This window comes from Aegilops tauschii, chromosome 1 (genome assembly GCF_002575655.3).
Source record: "Aegilops tauschii subsp. strangulata cultivar AL8/78 chromosome 1, Aet v6.0, whole genome shotgun sequence".
Taxonomy (NCBI): domain Eukaryota; kingdom Viridiplantae; phylum Streptophyta; class Magnoliopsida; order Poales; family Poaceae; genus Aegilops; species Aegilops tauschii.
The window spans coordinates 58,496,555-58,509,046 of NC_053035.3; the positions used below are offsets into that span (position 1 = coordinate 58,496,555).

At 41.5% G+C, this 12,492-nt stretch overlaps 1 long non-coding RNA gene across 1 annotated transcript; it reads right to left on the minus strand.

Annotated features, from left to right (window-relative positions):
* Nucleotides 1-7,613: 7,613 nt before the first annotated feature.
* On the minus strand, nt 7,614-8,997 carry LOC109732867 (uncharacterized). The gene is made up of 6 exons (XR_005765002.2): nt 8,925-8,997; nt 8,749-8,832; nt 8,595-8,653; nt 8,369-8,410; nt 8,015-8,080; nt 7,614-7,918 (listed from the first exon to the last, which is right to left on the minus strand). It is a non-coding gene; the product is annotated as an uncharacterized lncRNA (long non-coding RNA).
* Nucleotides 8,998-12,492: the final 3,495 nt, after the last annotated feature.

The following is a 12,492-nucleotide window of genomic DNA, read 5'->3' on the forward strand; positions in this document are numbered from 1 at the left end:
TGATTCCTACACCAATCAGTGAGGAAGCTAATGATGATGATCATGAAACTTCAGATCAAGTTACTACCGAACCTCATAGGTCAACCAGAGTAAGGTACCGCACCAAAGTGGTATGGTAATCCTGTTCTGGAGGTCATGTTACTTGACCATGACGAGCCTACGAACTATGAGGAAGCGATGATTGATAACCCACAAGTATAGGGGATCAATTGTAGCCTCTTTCGATAAGTAAGAGTGTCAAACCCAACGAGGAGCTAAAGGTAGAACAAATATTCCCTCAAGTTCTATCGACCACCGATACAACTCTACGCACGCTTGACGTTCGCTTTACCTAGAACAAGTATGAAACTATAAGTAATTTGTAGGTGTTCTTGGATAGGTTTGCAAGATAACAAAGAGCGCGTAAATAAAAACTAGGGGCTATTTAGATAAAGACACAACTAAATTAGTTTTAGTAGAGAGCTTTTTGTCACGAGAAAGTTATTTGTCCCTAGGCAGTCGATAACTAGACCAGTAATCATTATCGCAATTTGCATAATGATCGTTTAGTTTTATTGCTATTGCTTTCTTCATGACATATACATGTTCCTCTGACTATGAGATTATGCAACTCCCGAATACCGGAGGAACACCTTGTGTGCTATCAAACGTCACAACGTAACTGGATGATTATAAAGATGCTCTACAGGTGTGTCCAAAGGTGTTTGTTGAGTTGTCATAGATCGAGATTAGGATTTGTCACTCCGAGTTTCGGAGAGGTATCTTTGGGCCCTCTCGGTAATGCACATCACTATAAGCCTTGCAAGCAATGTGACTAATGAGTTAGTTGCGGGATGATCCATTACAGAACGAGTGAAGAGACTTGCCGGTAACGAGATTGAACTAGGTATGGTGATACCGACGATCGAATCTCGGGCAAGTAACATACCAATGACAAAGGAAACAACGTATATTTTTATGCGGTTTGTCCGATAAAGATCTTCGTAGAATATGTAGTAGAAATGAGAAAAAGATATTGTCTTCTCTTAGCCCTCTCTTATTAAGAAATACTCCATTAATCGACAAATTTAGGAGTGAGAAGTGAGTATAAGACAGTTCCATCTGTTGTAAGATGCCATTTCTTAGCTATATATTTTCTAGTATAATTTTAATCATTCCACAAATTTAGGAGCATCCAATCATTAACTGTTAGAGATAAAACTAAGATATAATCCATTTGTATTTGTATAATATGCTTTTAATCAAAATAACATATATGGCATAAGATAAGACAAGCGTTGACCTACCTAATGCCCTGAGATGGGTGTATTACGTCCCCCACCAGTAGATCGCGTCCACCTTGTACTCACCCACCGACGGAGGACAAGGTCCTCTAATATCGGCATCACGACATCCTACCTTTCTTTGTACACTCAAGAATTCTATGAAAAGCACATGTCATGGTTTAGATACACATATAACTAAGACATAAAACATATAAATAACTTATAGACGTGATAGCGTCCAGCGCAATGAGGTCAACCCTCTCACACACACACACACTCAAAGCTTGTTGGAGCGAAACATGAAAATTTTGATTAATTATGTGACAGAAACTAGAAATATATATGATTTATTGTGCAGCTATAAAATATTTATTTAATGCAAGTGGAACAATAGAGTGAAAATGACTAAGCATTTTTAAATGCATGGTTGCATATTGAGGTGGCATGTTGCATATTTAAAAATATATCAACGAGGATCATCCATTTTATTATCGACTAAAGTAAATTATGAATGGTAGGAATTTAGGCGTACAGACAAAGGACTCACATGTTGTCAAATTTGCATCAGTTCTGATCTAGTTGGATTTCACTTTTCGTTTCACTACTTCCTCCAACATCGGCCAACATTGCAAGCAGACGACAACAAATCTAGTCCAGGATTGCGGCCTACCTGGCCGCCCGCCACGACCACCTCACCAACATCACCCTTGGCGTCTTCTTCTGGGTTACGGCTACCTAGCTCATAGGCCTCTCCACCACTTTTATGCAGGCCGGTGACCTTTGCACTTTTCCATCCATGATTTGATGTTGTACGTGTGTCAGGTTGGAGAACCCGTCACATCACCCTCCCCAAAGCTCCAACTTCTATCTAGATTTTCTACTCCAATCCATGGCATGCGAAAGGTACAACAGGTGTTCTGATCTTTCTACGAGAAATACACATCAATTTGAATGGAGTTGACTTTGACGATCCGACTATAACATGTGATGAAGTTGCACATATGCAATCACTAAAGTAACTCCGCAGTTTTTATTGACAAAGCCAGAGCACGATCAACAAGACAGTGAAGGTCTAATTTCTCGAAGCAATTGAAAATAAGAAAAACTATAATATGTAATCTGAATATTGCGAATATAGATAAAAATTAGGGTTCCGTAAGCATTCTTTGTTTGGTTTAGGCACGAAAAAAGCACATGAAGTTGCAGCTATGTTGACTCTTAAATACAATACCAATAAAAACAAAGCCTTGTGGACAATATTTATTGTGTGACAAAGGTAAAATTCGGCTAGTCCTAGGAGTGGGGTCGAATCTCACCTTAGGTCGGGTTTCTTCACTAATACAGACACTAAAAACTGCCTATGGTCCTGTATTTTAAAAATATATGGGCCTGGTTCAAAAGTAAGGTGATGCAACACCTATAGAAACTCGAGACGAATCTAAATATTTTATTTATTTAGCATATAGAACATGTATAGTTAGTCAAAATGAACACCTAAAAGCCCTCACCCAACTTATAAAACGGATGGAGACAGTACAAATGTGTAGAATCTTTTAAATTTTTTGACGCACTATATAATTATTAAACACGGCCTACTGGTAATGTCTAGCCACTACCTCTAAATTCGTCAACTGCCTTTCTATATATTTGCTGCCTTAGAAGACGAGAAGAAATAGTATGCTCAATAGAACGTTCCCTAGAGAGCGAGTGCTCGAGGGCTTCATAATTAGTTGCATACATGTGACTTTTTACCGTTCATTTTTTCGTTTCTGTAATGTGACACAACCGAGTCAATAGATGTTTTGTCGGACAGTGAACCATTCACTTGACCATCAGTCAATGGAATAGACACTGATATGCCTGCCTGTTTTTCTACCGTAATCAAGACAATAATGATAGTAGATTTCTCTAGTACCATTGGCAATCTTTGTCCCATTAATTGATCTCGGTTGAACTTTCTAACTCGTTTTTGTGGTGAGCTGGCTGTGATTTCACTCGCTGACTCCTTACTTCGCGGCTGTGCATACGTACACATGGACAAATAGATATTCGTTCCACTTGAACGTGAGAACATGGAATTTTCTTAGTGGCCTCTCTAGCATTGACGATGACAACATACTTGGCCGGGTCGCTCTTGGCCACTTGAGCTCCATCTCGGCACGCCTGGACCCGCTTGTGCACTCATCCATATATGGCACAACAGGTGTCAGTGCCGGTACTCGGGTTGGTTCTAACTGCACTAGCAAGTACGAGTAAATACTACATGCACAATTGGACTGTGGAAACCCCTACCCTACCCCCGCTCCCCCCCGCTCCCGCTCCCGTGCGGCGCCGCACCCCACCGGAGCGTCCCCGCCCCCTTCCTCCGGTACTCTCCAGCGCCCGGTCCCCTGCCGCCGCCGCCAGGGGAATCGTAGGCAAAGCCTGTGTGCCGTAGCGGTGGCAGCGGCGCTTCTCCTCGGCTAGCGCTTCGGTCAGGGTGGCGGCGGTCAACGCCGGCCGGACCTACGGCAGTGGCGCGGGTCGGCGGCGACATACGGTGATGGAGCCAGCGGCGACATACGGTGATGGAGCCAGCGGCGACAGCTTGGGCGCCCGATCCGGGCCTAGATGGGCTTCGGTGGGCCACACATGCTGATGTTGTGTACCATCCCTGTTCCGTCAATAGCATGTTGCTCGTGGGCTCGACCCACAACTCGAGGACGTCGGGGGCACCGGCCCTAGGCGTGGCGGTGGTGGCCACCTCTTTCGCCGGAGATGGTCGGCCTGAGGTTGCGTGGTCGGATCTCAAGATCCGTCATCTAGTCCCGGCTGCGAGTTGGGGAGATATAGTTGCTGGTGAAAACCGAGCCGATGGAGGGCGATGGCGGCGTTTTGCGCCATTACCTTAATGAAGGCATCGTCGTGTATCTACTGTCGACCCACTCGTGCTGCTTCGGGGGAAACCCTAGGATCTGGTCTTCCAGATCGCACGATGGCGGTACGGTGGTGTCGTTTATCTCTTGGGAGCATCGTTTCTGGAGCAGCGCTGGAAGACAGAGGCAGGAGGTGGAGCGGCTTCGTCTTGCACGGAGCTTCGGTGGAGATGTCAAGTCATGCCTGGCCGACAGGTGCTACGCCGTGTCATGCCTGGTTGGCAAGTGCTACGCACAATAGATCTTTCCGAATCTTCGTGTCTGAATGGACGAGCGCAGGGCGGTGGTGCCGTTGGGCGCCGTGGTGGCGTCGACGGATGTCCGGACCAGCAAGGATGATGCAGACCTCTCTCCTGAAGATGGATCAGCAGTCTGATGATGATGGCGGCTTCTAAAACGTGTGTACGTGGTGTGCGCTTTAGGTCTGTTGCACCGGTTGTTAGTTCCGATACGTTATGTGGAAGGATCGATGATGACACTTGTTTTAGATATGAGAAGTGAGAGCAATCCTCCTTATCGAGTTTGTAGGTGTGAGTGGTGGCTTCGGATGGCGTGATGTATGTTATTGTCAAACCTTTGTTGAATAATTAATAAAGATGGTTATATGCATCGATCGATGCAGAGGCCGGGGGTTTAACCTTCTTTTGAAAAAAAAAAGGACTATCGATAGGATACACGCAGTTTCATCATGCTACTGTAAATATGGTAAGTGAAATTTCAACCATAATGTGTTTTTCACCTTAGTCATATGCAGAGGTCATGATGGGAAGTTAGGCTGCTACGAGAGGTTTTCTTGGTTGCTTCGGTCCTGGTGACCGAGGACACCATTGATCCTAATTGTGCATAATCTTTCTTTGTCGGGAATCGTTGTGCCTAGCCCGGAATCTTAATCTGTGGAAGGCGGTGGTTGCATAGGACTGCTCCGAGGTAGTTAGAGCTATTGATCAAGGAAGTAGAGGAGGAGGACATGGAGTTTTTTTTTATCCCGAGCTCACATGCACCTTGACAATCAGTCAAATAAAAAAACAGTATTTTTTTTAAAAAAAATTCTGTTTTTATGGACATTGATGAAATCTTCACCCCCGTACAAAATTTCATGATGAAATGACATTCATGGAGGCCGGGGCAAAAAAAATCGATGCTCCCAAAATATTTTTGTGGGAAGCCTTTTGAAGCATCAATTTAGTTTTTTTTGCCCAGATCGCCAAGAATGTCATTTCATCTCAAAATTGTATGTGCAGTTGAAACATTCATCAACGTTTATCACAAAAAATATATGCCAGCTTTTTATATTTTTACTGTTCATGAGGGAGCATGTGTGCTGATCGGGATCAAAAGAGCACTTTCGGAGGAGCAAATTTGATGGCCATCAAGGAGATCATGAGTATGAGCAGGAGCCAGGAGATATAGTGTTTTGTAATGAAAGAAGAGAGGATAATGTAGATGACAACAATATTGCTAGAAATCCTCTTGAATTAGTACCGGGCTGGCATGTCCGGGTTTTGGAGCCCCCATGCTACGTAAAACTTTTTATTATGGATGAATAAATGAGCTAGGGTGTCTCTTCACTAGTAGAAAACATAGCTTTGATTGAGGCCAGGATAAAGGCATTAATCCTAGTTCACACACGAACCGGGACCAAAGGGTGCATCAGTCCCGATTCGTGAGGCCAGGGTGCCGGCTGGGCCTCGGAGGCCATTGGTCCCGGTTCGTTTGACACTTTTGGTCCCGGTTCCAGAGCTCTAAAAGAAGCTAGTAAAAAAATTAGAGCACATATACTAGCCTATGTAGAACTTTAAGGGGCCAACAACAGATTATAATTTTTTATTAGTTAAATAAAGACTTAAAAGTCGTGCACGCTATGCAAATCAGATGGAGCTGAGTACCTATTTTCTTTTTCCGTTTCAATAATGTGACTTGATCGCGTCAATGCATGTCTTTGTAGGACAATGAATCTTCCATTTGTGCATTGGTTAATGGAATAGATACTGTCATACTGATGTGCATGCATGTTTTTCTACTGTAACCAAGGCAACAATAATATTGCTCTATCACCGGCAATCTTTGTTTCGTTAAATCCCGGTTAAAGTTTCTAACTGGTTTCTGTGGTGAGTTAGTTGTGTTCTCACTTTTTGGCTCCTTAATTCACGAGAATTCATAATTTTCTTAGACGTGTGCAGCTTAGCGGTGTAAAAAGCATGCCTACTGCAATCATTTGACAACGACGATATACTTGGCCAGTCCGCTCCCCATCATGGCATGGGTGCACCCGCTTGTTTCACTCTATTGTGGCATCAAGCCAATGCAAACATAGCATGTAAAAAAACCGGACTATGCGTAGTGAGATGCATATTTGGATGCTATATTGGACACATGAAGTTCCTTCATGCTACCGGTAAAGTGAATTTTCCACCACAATGCATCTCCACACTGATATAGGGGAAAAGGTGAATTAGCAGATGCTTGGATAGACTTGCAGAGTTGCGCTAGTGGAAAATATATAAACATTACACTTATACGATAGATTAAGCACAATAATTAACAGTTATCGTTGTGGTCCCAACAAAAAAGAAAATGAAAATAAGATTGTGCTTATATGTAGAAAGGTACCATTTGTGGAGAAACGTGGAGTTTTATTCCAGTAATGCATTTAGAACAACCAGAATTTGCACAATTAGCCACCCTATTTTGATCTCGGGCTAATTTCTACTGCATAAACTCCTATTCTTGCATCAGCCTTTTGATCTGAACAACTAGATGTCTATATGCAAAGCGGGCCACAAGGTAAACAGGTCCACCGAAGAATTAGACTGAATGCTAAACAAGAGATCTATCCAATGAATCACCAGGGCCATGACCTCCATTATGACGTGGATTGGTGCTTCGAGAGCTTCATTACAGAAGAACTATTATCGGTATGAAGCAAAAATAATCCTCCTGGCAGAGTTCCTGAAATCATGCCCGACGCCACGGATCCATCTGTCGGCATGAAAGAGCACTGTCAAAAAGTGTGACATGGCATATGCGTACATTGTGCAAGAAATTTCTTGTTGTATTACTTAGAGATTTTTCACTCGGCGTATTCTCCATTTTCCGGTATTCTCCATGTCCCTCTGCCCCCTAGAGAAGAAAAACGACCTGTATTTACCAATTTTTTTACAAAGTTTGCTTGAATTCAATAAATTTAGATACATTTTGGCAAATTTGAAATTATTTTGAATAATTCTAGCTGGTATTTTGCCTGGTATTTTAGTATTACTTACATAAATTTCCATGAAAGTGTATTGAAATCGTTTGAGGTCAGTGTGATAGATTACTTGCTTATGTGATGCGGAGTTTATAAATATTACAGATTATCACGGCTCAAGATAAAATTCACAAGTTTGAGAACAAAAATATACAGTTAATTCCAATTCAAAAAAGAAGATAAAACTCAATACAATGCAAATATATTAATACGCGTGAATTCAATACAATACCAACATATGAACTTAGGACAGTGAACAAATCCACCAAGGAAGTACAAACTACAAACATGCAATAGATTGGTCCATATATCTTTTCCGCACCTCTTAAATTTCTTACATACTATTAGAGACTCCAGTATATGCATTTATTTATAGATAAAGCACGCCAAACGATGTTCAGATTGTTCTTCTTCTTCATCAACCCACACGGGAGGATTAAAACATATATGTGAATCCGGAATTCACCACTGCGAAGTATTTGGAGCCATGCCTTACAAAATAAAATTTCAGTATGTCAGGTTTCTGCGGAGCCACACCCACAATATAAGCAGATGTACATATCACTAATTATATATTCGTATACTACCTTAGGTTTATTTGCTTTGCCTTTTGTTGATTGGTTTATGCATCGATTTAGCTTCAGCTTTAGTTGCTGCACACATGCGAAATCACAAGAGACAAACGTTGGAGAATACAGAATCCGTTGATTATTCAGTCATGAAAAGGAAAAAGGGCAGCTGGAATCTTTGGGAGACAGGAAAAGAAAGCTAGTTCAAAGAGGTAGGCACAGGTGCATGCATGCACACGATCATCAGCTACGTAGCTCAGCTTTCAATATAGCTACTCTTCCTTGGAGACAAACAGTACTTCCTTTCCTCCGTACCATAATATAAAAGCATTTTTGACACTACATTAATAATTAGTAAGCTGGAGTACTAACCATTAGAAGATGCAACTGCCGCATTATTATGTGGTGTCCCAGCTGCACAGCAATATCAATCAATTAAAGAGTATTATACGGAGATATGAGCTTAACCAGTTGCATGCATGCATGCATGGGATAAGATGTCAGAGGCTGACTAAGTTTTTCTCTAGGGATGATGATAGTATCCACCATGTTATCAAAAAAAGAAAGAGATAATATCCCAGGTGACCAGGATGAGAACCGTTATTCCCCGACGTAGAATAATTATTCAATGCACACCCACAGACCTAGTACTCGAAGCTGCATGGCAAATCAGAAGATATAAAATTTAGTTGGTTAAGAGTGGGATTAGGATAGTATACTCGAATGAGCAATTGAGACCGGCCGGTACTAACCACCAGAACTAGGCGATGCTGTGGAGTCACCTTGTTGTGGCGCATACGTTGGACGGGTACGTGATGAGGTGTTCTGTTGTGGCACTGCATATATACGGCGTGTCAGAAGATATAAATAAATTAAGTCTGCGTGCAAGCAATATACTATTATCATAACTAGAGGTTAATTAGCTTACCCTGCTTGGTGGACATGTTGTTTGGACTTGGAGATCCCTTGATTCTTAACTGGGAGTCTGCAGAAAGTTTGAGCTGCTGATGGCCAAATGCTTGGGAAATGTTCGCCTTTTATAGGCTTCTACGGATTGCGAAATCGTAGAAATTGCATGTAACTAGGACGATCATGACATCTCTCGAGAAAAAAATTGTATATTCCACTCCATTTGCAGAATTAATTAATTGCGCTGATGTATACATTCTCATGGGCGGCAACATCATTGAATCTTTAATTTGACCCAGTCAGATTTACTAGGATTTGCTCAGTCAAGAAAATATATATCGTGTATGCAGCGCAGATTAACACAGAATAAGACGGATAATTATTTGAAAGTGCATTAACAGTTTTTTGTCCTTTCAATAATACGCCTTATATAGTTCAGTTCTGCGACAAACCAAGAGGGAAATGTACTAGGTTCAGGATGGCAAATTTCCACCACATTTCACCTAAAAAGCAGATACCTATCCAAACAGAAGAAAAATGTACTACTCCTTATAGGCATGTACAAGAAGAAAAACAGATACCATGGTATTGGCTTTTCATAGTTTAACAAACTATAGTAGAAAACTGCGGGTTCATTATTTAGGGAAACCATGTATTTCTCATGGTGTGAACATAATATCCTGCAACAGGGGCCTGATCGTTTGTAATTTCCTTGATCTTGCCATTCAAACTAGCTAGGTCTTGATATTCTACATAAACAACTAGCGGTATTCACATGGTATTGCTGTCATGGTAGATTTTTCTTGATTTGACTAGCTGATGTGTGTATATATGTGGTAGATGTTTCCTTGGTCGTTGCAGATCAGAGTAAAATATAATTGCTCAATACATGAAGTCAAGTCTTTTACGTGTACAATTTGGACGATAAATGTTCATGATCATTAATTGGTCAGTTAGAGTTTGTCAATGGCGCTATCTTAGCAATGCCCCGCAGGATAATTATTGAATTGGATGAGAGAGAAATGAGAAAAGAGCTTGCCTTCTCTTAGCTAAGAGATGATCTCTCACTAAGAAAGATAAGATAGTTCCATCTGTTGTAAAAGATGACATTTTTAACTATATACATTTCTAGTCAAGTATTAATCATTCCAAAAATTTAGGAGCATGGAATCATTAACTGTCAGATATAACACTAAGAGATAATTCATTGTATACAATATGTTTTTATATCTAAATGACATACATGAGATAAGATAATACAAGCGGTGACCTACCTAATGCCCCAAGATGAGTGTAATTAAGACTTCCACTGGTAGATCACGGCCTCCTTGAACACACCCACGAACGGAGCCGATAGAGTAGTAGATAGTCTAATATGGGTATCACGATATCCTGCCTTTGTTCTCCCACTCAGGAATTGTATGCAAAGTACACACCATGTTTTTAGATACACATATAGCTAAGACACAACACATAAATAACTTATAAACATGACAGTGTCTGGTGTAACGACGTCACCCCCATCCCACCCCACCCCCCGTCCCCACCACACCTAAAAGAAAGCTTGTTGGACTGAAACGTGAACATTTTCATTAATAAAGTGAGAACTGAAACTTTAAATATATATAATTTACTATATGTCTATAAAATATTTATTTATACAAGTGGCATAATACATTGAAAATGACTAATCATTTTTCAATGCAGGATTGCATATTGAGGTGGCATGTTTAACATTAAAAATATATTATTAAGGATCACCTATTAAATAAATTGTGTAAAACAGCCGCTGTTCTGTTTGCATCGTGGGTTCTGATCTAGTGGGCTTTCGCCTTTTTGTTTCACGGCTTCCTCCCACGTCGGCCCCTTTCCTGAAACACCCGAACCTCCGATGCATCTAAATCGCCAACGTCCCCAAGGACTAATTGCCCGCTCGGCTCCCTACCCCTACTTCGAGGTTCTAACTCTGCCATTGTCTCCATCCATAGCATACAATGTTGACGACACACGCAATACCAGAGCTAAGCAAAAGGCGGCAGCACTGCAAGAAGAAGGCGATTGCAACTCTGCACCGGGATCGCCGCCTACCTGGCTGGCCGCCATGACCACCTCACCAACATCACCCTCAGTGTCTTCTTCTAGATTGCGGGTACCTAGCCCATAGGCTTCTCCGCCACTTTTACATAGGTCGTTAACCTTTGCACGTTTCCATTCATGCTTGCTGCTATATGTGTGTCAGGTTGGAGAACCCATCACATCTCACCCTCCCCCAAGGTCCACCTTCCATCTCTATTTCTCCTCCTATCCATGGCATGTAATATGTAGAAGGGTGTCCCGATCTTTCTTTTGAAGAGAAACACATGTCGATTTGCGTGGAGTCGACTTTGACGATCTGACTACAATAATGTGAGATGACGTTGCACCTATGCAATCACTAAACTAACACCATGATTTTTATTGACCGGGTCGGAGCACGATCAACATCACCACGAAGGCCTAATTTCTTCAAGCAATCGAACTATACTATGTAATCTGGATATTGTGAATATAGATAAAAGTTGGGGTTCCATAAGTGGTCTTGGTTTGTGTTAGGCACAAACAAAGTACATGTAGTTGCAGTTGTGTTGAGTCTTAAATAAACAAAACCGATCTAAACAAAGTACTGCCACAATATTTTTGGTGGGACAAAGGGGAAATTCAGCTAGTCCTACGAGCGGCCGAATCCCACCTTGGGTTTCTTCATTAATAAGGACTCTAGAAACTGCCTATGGTCATCTATTTCAACAAGGATGTGGTTCAAATGTAAGGTGATGCAATACCTATAAAAACTTCATTCGACGAGGAATCTATTTTTTTAGCATATAGCATATCTTTCGTTAGTCAAAACGAAGAGAACGACTTAAAGAGCCGAATGGAGACAGTACAATTATGCCAATCTTTTTCAGATTTTTTTGACGCATCATATATAAATATCGAGCACAGCCTACTGCTAATGTCTTGCCACAACCTCTATATCCATCAACTCCCTTTCTATGAATTTGGTGTCTTAAAAGATGAGAAGGAATAGTATACTCGGAAGAACGTTCCCTAGAATGGGACTGCTCGATGACTCCTTGCTTATTAGTTGCATACATGTGACTTCTGCAACTTATTATTACAGTTCATTTTTTTCCTGTTTCAATAATGTGACATGATGGAGTCAATGCATGCTTTGTCGGACAGTGAACCATCCACTTGTCCATGGATCAATGGAATATATACTGATTTGCATACCTGTTTTTCTACTGTAATAATAATCAAGGCAATAATAATAAAATTTCTGTCATTGGCAATCTTAGACCATTAATTGACCTCAGTTGAACTTCCTGTGCTGAGCTGGTTGTGATTTCACTCGCTGACTTCATACTCCGCGGCTGTGCACACGTACACACGTCCAAATAGATGCATATACATTCCACTTGAAGTGAGAAGATGGAGTTCTCTAAGTGGCCTCCATAGCTTAGGGGCGTAAAACTTGTTGGCGCAGCCCTAGACAGCTCTCTGCTCTCTCGCTCTCTCAGACTGAAGGTAGACGAAGAAGAGAGACA